Here is a 10376-nt window from a genome sequence, read left to right on the forward strand (position 1 = left end):
GTCGATCCTTAGCAGCCTAGATATCTTGTATAATAGCCTTAACTTGCTCATCCATTTCTTCCAACATCCTCTTGGAAGTTTCTACTTTAAGATAAAGTCACAAAAGTTTAGTGGGTTTAGGCACTTCTACCTTACAAAGCTTGGAATGGGGTCATCTTGATGCTTTAATGGTAGGATGCATTGTAAGAAAACTCCACCAAAGGTAGGTATTGTATCCATTACTTAGGTTTCCTATAGCAGTAATCTCTAAGTATGTCTTCAATGACTTGGTTGACTACAAGGTGATCCAACTACAAAATCCATGTTGATAATTTCCCACCACTTCGTTGTGGGATGCCAAGTGGTTGAAGCTTTCCTAGCATCTTGATGCACTTAGCCTTGAGCCATTGGTAGCTTAGCCATTTAGTGATATATTCGAGCACATCTCCTTTGAGATTTTCCCAATGAAAGCTTCTTCTTATAGTGTTGAGAGTCTTTGCATATCCCAGATGTCTTGAGAAAGGAGAATCGTGGGCTACCCAAAGTATCTTCTTCTTGAGGTCTTGGCTTCTTGGGATGCACAACCTTGTCTTGAAGTAGACGAGTCATCATTCTATAGAGAAGTTCAAATACTTAAACTTGAGCTTAGGGTTTGTCTCTCTGGATAGGACTTCTTTTATCATCTATTGATACCTTGGGTCCTTACATTCTTCCTCACTCATTTCTATGATTGGATTACTAGGCATTGTAACCATTACTGTTAGAGACCTTGTTTTGGAGGGTTCTTTTGAGATAAAGGCATTGAGAAATGCCTTGCAGCTTAGGGCATCTGCAATGACATTCTCCTTACCTAGATACTTAATCTCAAAGTCATACTATTGCAAGAATTCAATCCATTGTTGTTGCCTCATGTTTAGATTTAGTTGAGTAAAGATCCACTTAAGACTTTTATGGTTGGTGACTAAGGTGAACTTTGTGCCAAGCCAATAATATCTCCATAATTTGAGAGAATGAATTATAGCGAGTAGGTTTAGGTCATGGGTAGCATAGTTCTTCTCATGAATCTTAAGCTTCCTAGAAGAACATGCTATTGGATGGCCTTCTTGCATGAGCACACAAGCCAATGCAAGAGAGCTTATATAAGTGATAACTTCAAATTCTTGGTTCAAGTCAAGTAGTCTTAGAATATGAGTTGTGATCAAGTTTTCTTTAAGCTTCTCAAAGCTAGAGTGTTCAATGGGAGTCCATAAAATGATAGTTTACTTCTTGAGTAAATCGATCAAGGGTGTGGCAATCAAGGCATAATCCTCGATGAAAATCCTATACCATCCTATCAAGTGAACTTCCTCAATTGTTGTTGGGGGTGCCCATTCTTGTATGTCTTTGACCTTGGTACGGTTTATTGCAATCCCTTTATTAGATATATAAATCTGAGGTACTCAAATTTCCTTTTAAAGAAGCCATATTTCTTCTTCTTGGCATAAAGCTTGTGTATCCTCATTGTTTCAAGGACAACTTGAAGTTGCGATTCATAATCTTCATTGTTCTTTGAGTAGGTCAGGATGTCATTGAAGAAGATGAGAACAAAGTCATCAAGATAGGGCCAAAAGATATCTTGCATCAGATTGTTTAAGGTTGTAGGTGCATTGATTAATCCAAAAGGCATCACAATGAATTCGTAATGGCCATACCTTATGTTAAATGCAGTTTTTGGAATGCCTTCTTCTTTGATCCTTATTTGATAATAGCTCGATCTTATATTAACCTTTGAGAAGATCTCTGCACCTTGAAGACAGTCGAGTAATTCATCTATCCTTGGGATTGGATATTTATTCTTAATCATCACTTGGTTTAGCCCACGGTAGTCATGTAGAGATGGAGGGTTCTGTCATTCTTCTTTTGGAATAGCACTGGGGCTCCCCATGGTGAAGTACTTGGTTTGATGTATCCTTGGTCCAAAAGTTACTTGAGTCGTTCTTTCAACTCAATGGCTTTTAGCATATGATAGGGTCATTTTGCTACTACTGGTGCAGATCGTGTTAGCTTAATCTCATGATCAACTTCTCTTGGTGGAGGAAGTTTTATAAGCTCTTCAGGGAACACATCTATATATTCCTTTAGCCAAGATGGTTCTTCATCAGCCTTCTTTCCTTGTATAGGTAGTCCTTTTCTTAGTCCCTTCATGATTTGTGAAGCTTTTGCTAGCTTGATTCTAGGGTTTCCAGCTTCACCTTGAGTGGTGGCTAACTCTCCTTTTTGATCAAGGAACATGATTTGACATTTCCCGCAATGAATATGAGTGTTATTGGGAATTAACCAATCCATTTCTAGCAAGCACTCATAAGCTCCTAAATTCATAACTTTGAACCCCGTGTTGGAAAGATTACCTCCTAAGTGAAATTCCACTCTTCTAGTCTATTGAGCAGAAATTGTCTCTTTTCCATTTGCCAATTCCACTAACAACTTAGATATATGTTTAGTGCTTATTCCTAGCCTTTTTGCACATTTCAGTGAGATAAATGATGGGTGCTTCCACAATCAATTGGAAATCTTAAAAGTTTTCTTTGCTAGGTTCATGAAGTCTAAATTATTGAGAACTGGTAGTTGGGGCCCTTCTTGTTGAGAGCTGCATGTACCATTGCTCTTTCCATGTCCACTTCTAAAGTAGGATCTTTACCTTCATTTATTCCTTTGTTCCTCCCTTTGAAGGTTGCTCCAACAACTTTCCCGTTTGCTGGTTGAAATTGCTTGATTCTAGCCATGAAATTCCCCTTGGCGGATTGGTTGACCTAGCTTTGGACATTGTCTTTTGAAGTGACTAGGTTCATTGCAATGGAAACATCTTCATACCTCCTTGTTGCTGACTATAGGTACAAAGTTTCCATTTGCACTTGTCTTGGCCTTCTTCCTTTGCCCAGTCTGGTATTGTCCTTGGATCTTTTTGACATATCCTTGTAGCTCTTTGTATGGAGAACTTTGTCCCCAAAATCTCAAAGTTTTGTCATGGGCTAAATCCTCCATTAGATACTCGTCTCAAAGTAATGCAGCCATCCAACTTATAAGACACATTAATTCAAGCAAGGCCCATTATACAGGAATTGCAATCAACATCCAAGAGTGGCTCACTCTCCTTGAACCAAGTATGATACGAGCCGGCTTTGGTTCGAGTAATCTAGCACAAGCAATTGCTCAAAGACCGATGCTAGTTAACCCAAATAGGAGACCTTAATTTACTTATAAACTAGAATTCAGGTCAGTTCTCATAGGGATGACCAAAACTTTCCATTGCAAAGTGACCTCAAGAGAGTCTAGGCAATAAACCTCATGTTATTTGAAAGAGTACCAAGTTGCACTACTTAGAAAATCATATTGATGGACCACTAAATCATAGGGATGTCTCATGTGAGCACGTCACATGTGGTATCAGAGCGAAATGGAAAGAGTAAATAGAGACATCCCACAACCTTCTTGTCCATTGTGGGCCTTCTAAATGTAACTCTAAGAATAATTTATAATTTTTATGGAAGTGGTCCCAACTCATTGAATATTTACAACATTGAGAATGTCTTTCAATTGCAAGCAATAAGTTGGAAATACTATAAGAGCACCTTACACATGAATGGTGCCTAACATAATAGATTGAGATCTCTTGGGATTGATCATGATTTGAAAAAAAATTTTAGTTCAAGGCACCCTTGATTAGTTCACTTCAATCTTTCAACTTATCTTTAGAAGCCTTTATCTTTATGAGGGTTAACATCTACTTTCCCTTGCCAAGTGCAAGTCCCATGGCACGCTTCTTTGATTTGGTGTGGTAGCCTTAAAATGAATTAGGTCTAGGGGATGCATGGAACTTGATGGATGAAAGGGTGATGCATAAAATGATTGATGTCAATAAGTTTTTGATTACTTTTGACATCCATGGTTATCTTGCTCCATCTTTAGTTTATCTGCATAAACATTGTGCTCCCCGTATCATTGTCTCTACCTAACAGTGAGGTGGTGCAGTGCATGCAAAAGGGTAATTGGGAGGAGATGGGTCTAACACTAAATTGTAAAAGCTTCTTGGTTTATATCCCACACTTGAGGACTAAGTTAGTAAAAGGGTTGTTGGTGTGGTAGAATTTAGTGGGATAGGTCAATTGAGCAATAAATTTTGTGAAGTGGGGGAAGGAAGGGCTAGGCAGTTAGAGATGAAGCTGATGACCAATCAAGCCACCATGCATCTCTAATCCTGAGGATCCCTAGGTGCAATGGATGCGAGTGCATTTAACCTAATGGGACTCTTTTTTTGCTTTTTTTTTGGGGAACAAAATTGAAAATACGTCTCAAGGAGAGGTTACAATGCTTGTCACAACCAACCTTTGCTCAACAAGAATTTATTAAAAGTTGTAGTGGAATGGGCAATTCTAGGAACAATGGATGAGTACCATTGATGAACGTATTGTTAACCTTGTTTTCCAATAGGGCAATATAGTAAGACTAGAGTAGTAACGAGAGGAATTCATGCCATTACCGCTTGGTTGAATTCGGTGTTGACATTAAAAAAGAGCATGGATAAGTTGTCTTTGTATATAGTTGGTTTCTACTTCAACAACTTTTTGAGTAGTTGCAAATAAATATAGGTGCTTATGAAAGTTGGGTCAAGACAATGCTAAAGTTTTTGATGAGAGTAGAAAATTATTTCTTCAAATTCCTAGGTTGTAATACATATATCCTTTTTGGATCCATGGCATGCACATTAGGGATCTTAGTAAATTTGTACTTGTCATGCTCTTTGGAATTATATTCTAGGTATCATCGCCTCCTTGGATATTGGCAATAGCAAAATGCAAACCAAGATTTTTGATCTACCTCAAGGACAATGTAGTGCCACTTAGGTTACATCTTCTACACCTCTTGGGGATTCATATAGAGGTAAGGCCTTTGATCTCCTCAAAGTCAACATGCTTCTTCAAAGGCAAATATATCTTATTGCTCCAATGAATTTCATATTATGTTAATAGATGTATTGAAGAGATTTTGGATGATTTGAGTGGATAGAACCCTCCTTTACCTCAGTTCCTAGGAGATATTGAAGTCAAATACCACAATAACATCATAACTTGTGATCATCTTGCAATTGTTGAAGTGTTTCTTTGGGATCTTGTCCCCATTCCTCAAGGTGCTTAGAGGTCTATGGCAATTGAAATCTTCATTCTGTTTCTCTATGGGTGAATCTATTTTGCCATGAATCCACATAGCTTGTTGGTGGTGTCATTATTCATCATGGCTCCAAGGCTATTTTGGCACCTTATTTTGATAGATGGGGATAGATGCTTGATATTAAGGGTGTTTGTGAAGATGTTTTCATCTAGATTCACATCTCCTTGAGCTCTTGATTACCATCACTACATGTCTAAGGTGCTCCATCACTAACCCTTCACCACTACATGTCAGTACTTTGATTTTTAACCAAAGTTGTGCTATTTAGAGGAGGTATTTAACAAAAGTTTTACCTTCAAATCCTTTACAAATTAAATGGGTGACAATGTGGTGATATAGAGAGGATTGTATTTTGGTAGAGCTCCTACCACATGGAGATGATGTGGTTACAAAATCTAGTCTATGATGGCATTGTTTTTCTATCACACTAGTTAAATTTGTGGCCATCTTCTTGATGAGCTATTGTCTCATCTTATGCACCTTGAGTGCTTCATCTTTTACACTTCTAGATGCTCCCATCAAGGTTGTATTTGTGGTGTTTTGCAACCATGTGAAGGTTGCCTTTAGTTGTTCATGTACTGATAATTTTCTCGTAGTATCCCTGGTCAAAGTGGTTATTTGTAAGTTCCAAAATTGAGGTTATAGCTTCCTCATACTTCTTCGCAAGTCCTCTTTTTCCTTCACCTTTGATCTTATATCTTATATTTCTCTGGTCCTATCCTCTGGCCATGTTTGTGGTTCCAAGAGTTTTTGGGTCGGCTCTTCTACATACTCGTGGGCTAATTTTTGGTCATCAAATTGTAGCTAGCTTTCCTATTATTCCCTTACAACTCTAGCCTTGCCTTACTTGAGCTCTTTCCTCAAGTTCTTGAGTATAATCACACTCCTTATGTGTGGGTTATCTTATTAGATCATTATTGAGAATCATTGATGGTTGATTCAATGGGTCATCTTATTTGAAAATTGACCATAATTTCTTTTGTTTCTTCCCTCTTCTTTATCTCAATCATCTAAATTTTATATGCCGCATTATTGCCAATAAATTTTGCAAATTTCTATGAGCAATAGGTGGGGGTTTTGCCTCCACCATCTTCTCCTTCCCTTTACTAGAACTATCTCTTTGTTTGGTCTTGGACAATTCCATTTCTACCTATTGTGCCACTGATTTTCTTAGTTTTCTCATGTTGTGCTCCAAGAACATCCTCATGATCATGATTGTGTCTTCACATTCCTTTCCATGGGCAACTCCTTTGGCCTCAAACCCATTCCTCGAATTTTCTAATGTGGCACAAACTCAACCTCTTTTGCTTCACTCCCACAAGTTGACTTCTTAAAACTTTTCTTCTTTCTCAACTTTTCCTTTGTTTTGTTCTTGCTAAGTTGGGTTGTTTCTTCCCTTTGTCTCTTTTTAGATGATTTCTTGTCTCACTTTCCTCTTTATCCCCAAGTTCACCCTTCTTCTTTTTCATGAGGTTCACTTCTTCTCCTTCCTTTCCTTCTTGATAAGTGTTGGGGGTAAAGGCACCTTTGCCTAGCTGCCTGTGTATTACTACACTGACAGTACCTGCCATTGCACACTACAGGTGGCGGGAGCCCGTCACCGTCACTCTATTCTTTATTATTTTAGTGACAATTTGAATAAAGGAAGGCCCGGTCACACATTGTGATTGTTGGAGTTCCCATTTGTGTCTCTCTCTCTCTTCTTACTCTTGCTCTCCGCCATAGCTCACTTCTAAGCAAGCTTCGATCCTTCTCACCTTTCAAATAGTATCAGAGCTTTGGATTAGAGCTTGATCATGAAGCTTGGCCTGGCATTACTTCAGCCTGGATTGAAGACCTAGAGCTTGGAGCTTCAATGCTAGCCATGGCTTCTTCCCCCCGAGGAAAGATTTCATCTCCTGCCTCTCCTCGGCCCTCATAGGCTCTTTGCAGGTGTTCCTTGGCTTCATTGGGCACCTTGTATTCCCCCATTTGCCCCCTTATCCTTAGCATAACTAGCAGGCCCCACAGTCAGCTCACATTTTTTTTGTGCATGTTTCAAATTCTAGCTCAAAAATCCCATTTTTTCTCAAATCTCGGGCATTTGGAACCCGATTTAGGTAAGGTAAGAGTCTAACTTGGGGTTTTGGCATGCTTTAGACACGATGGTGATGTTAGATCTGCCAAATTCTAATCACAACATTTTCTACAACAGATCTGAGTTGATTTACAGTAAGAAAATGCCATGCTCTTAGCTTATGTGATGCTCATGAGGCTTGGTATTTGATGCCCAGATACTTTGGGGATGTTTTTCCAATGTTTTGAGATGCTTTGGGACTTTGGTTTAAGCTTCCATATCTCGATTTATGCAGGGATTTACTATTGTACATTGTTTGGGCAGCAATGTTTTATCAGGGACGGCTTATGCACAATGCTCTTTGTTGACATTCCGGTGTCTTGTTGGATGTATTGATGCTTGGTCATCATGATTTATGCTCGAATATGCTATTTGAGAGCTATTGAGCCTTGATTTGGATGCAGACATTTCATTGTTGGTTGGGATTTATGCTACCTTGGTTGACAAGTTATTTTACCTCTAGTTTGGTTATGCATATTGGTTTCGGGCTATGTCCTTGGGATATGCAATGAAGTATTGACCTTCGAGGTACAACATCGAGCTTGTCTTTGGTTCCAGATCTTCATTTAAGCTTGAGCTCAGCTTTGGAATGCATTTGATGCTCCATCTTGGATGTACATATGGCATGTATGTTACCTATGTCTAACCGGTCTTGACATGCTTGGCCTATGCCACTACTACATGCTACTTACATTGTTTGGAGCCGATTGCTACTAGTGCTTTGTCTTGGCTTGCATTTGGCTTCTGAGAACTTACTTGGGATATTTCTTGGCTTGCCAGGGTTGTATTTGGGATACAATTGATGTCTATGGATGCCCTAGTTGGAGGCTATAGAGCCTAGATGTCTTATTGATGTCTTATTCATGCTCTCATATGCCCTTCTTGAGATTCTTGGCTTAATCCATACGGCTTTTGTGCTAGTGGGAGCATCATTGGATGTTTGACAAACATTGAGCAGGTGGTTTATGCTATTGAGCTTTGAGTCTTCTAAGACTGGGATCTTCTTCACTTGGATATTGCATGGTTGATATGCTGTGGTCCACATATATGTACTTGGGTTGATTTGGGCTTCACACTCCCTGAGTATACACCTCTTTGTGTTAGGCCTTGTCAGTGTTGTGTACACTTTGCCCTATTACACAGGGGGTGTGCCGGCTTATTGAGGGGTTCGTTTGACATGCTTGGGTATTTGCTCGAAGTCTGTATGACTTTCATATGCTAATTTATGCCTGCTTGATTGGTTATGGTTTGATAGTTAGTGGTTGACTTGGTGCATTGATTTTGCCTACAGTTTGCTCTCATTATACGTGGCTGTAATTTATTACAGCAAGTAGTTATGTATTGAATGATGTGGAAATTTCATGCTGGATCATCCTAATTTTATGTACTTTTGATGATACTTGGTGGGCAGCATCATTAGCTATCAGTTCGTGGTCGTTTTGCCTTGGTTTTGGTGGTATTTTGGCTGTTTATAGTAGAAAACAACAAGCAGTTTTGAACTGTCTGCACTATTTTGGACTACATTATGGGTTCTTCTTCCATTGACACTGCTATCTTCAACATCACTACGCTTGATGGTACAAATTATGCCTATTGGAAGAGCCAAGTTTAGCAGGTGGTGCAGAAATCGCAGATAAAACCACTCAGGATGCATGGTGATCAACCTGAAACTATGTCTGATGACGAATGCGATGAGCCTAATGAGTTATGAAAGTCCACCCTCATCTTGTCTCTCATTGAACAGGTGCATTACAATGTGGTTGAGGAAGCATAGAGTGCTTGGCAGCTTTGGGATAAAATTAAGAACCTCTGTGACAAGAAAAGTCTAGCAAGTCAGATGTATTGATTGAAGTAGCTTATGGACCTATACATGAAGGAGAATATGACAATGTCTACTCATTTGAGCCAATTCCATGTTATTCTCAAGAACTTGACTTTGCAGGGTATTACCTTTAACGATGAGGTTACTCCATTGTTTTTTCTTGGGACTCTGAGTGAGTCATGGGATGTATTCCGCGCTGCCTTATGTGCTCCTGCTACTATTTTGAACTTGCCTGATGTAGAGAGTGCTCTTCTGTAGAAAGAGATCAATCGTAAGAACTTGGATGCCTCTCGTGTGTTGCATGCTTTGACTGTTAGAGGCAGAGATGGTAATGGAAAGAATGACTATGGGAATGGTCGTGGCAGAGACTCGCAGAAGTCTAGGTCTAAGTCATGTGGTAAGTCTCGCAACAAGTCTCTGGGAGAAATGCTAATGTGACATGTCATCATTGCAGTAAAAAGGGTCATATATGCCCATAGTGTCAGGAGTTGCGCAATGAGAAGCACAAAGAGAAGGGGAAAGACAAAGTGCATGAAAAATCCTTTGATTGCAGTATTATGCCTGCGAAATCCAATGTGAAAATCAAGGAGATAAATGTCATGCAGACTGATGACTCCGATGAGGAGTAAATACTTGTAGGTACTTCTTGTGATGCTATGTCATTGACTAATGTTCACTCTATGTATGCGCAGTGCTAGCTTTTGGATTTTGGTGCTTCATTTCATATTACACCATACCGTGAGTGGTTCCACTCCTACCGCACTGTCTTTGGTTTAGTTCGCTTGGGTGATGACAAGTCACTTGCTATTGTTGGCATTGGGGATGTACGGTTGTAGTTCTCTACTGGCAATACTTTTCTGTTACAGGATGTACATCATGTACCTATGCTTACAAGCAGTCTTATGTTTGCAGGGCAGCTTGATGATGTTGGGTTTCATGTTTCTTTTGGGGATTCTGCTTGGAAGATCACCCGTGGCAGACTTGTGCTTGCTATAGGTGCCAAAGCTGGCAGCCTCTATCCTTTTGTAGTTGATGGGTCCTCTGTTGATCATGTTTTGTCAGTGGGTTCCATACCACATGTATCTCTTTGGCTTGCCCATTTGGGCCATATGTCCTTGAAGGGAATGAAAATGCTTTCTAGTTTTGCAGTACTTACCACCCCTTGACTACGCATTTTTTGATTTATGTGAGCATTATCTTTATGGCAGACATACTAGGAATACGCATAAGAAGTCTGGTAGGACACGCATGAGT

This window comes from Lygodium microphyllum, chromosome 21 (genome assembly GCF_053477565.2).
Source record: "Lygodium microphyllum isolate KBCC chromosome 21, Lygodium_microphyllum_v1.1.10, whole genome shotgun sequence".
In the NCBI taxonomy this organism is placed as follows: domain Eukaryota; kingdom Viridiplantae; phylum Streptophyta; class Polypodiopsida; order Schizaeales; family Lygodiaceae; genus Lygodium; species Lygodium microphyllum.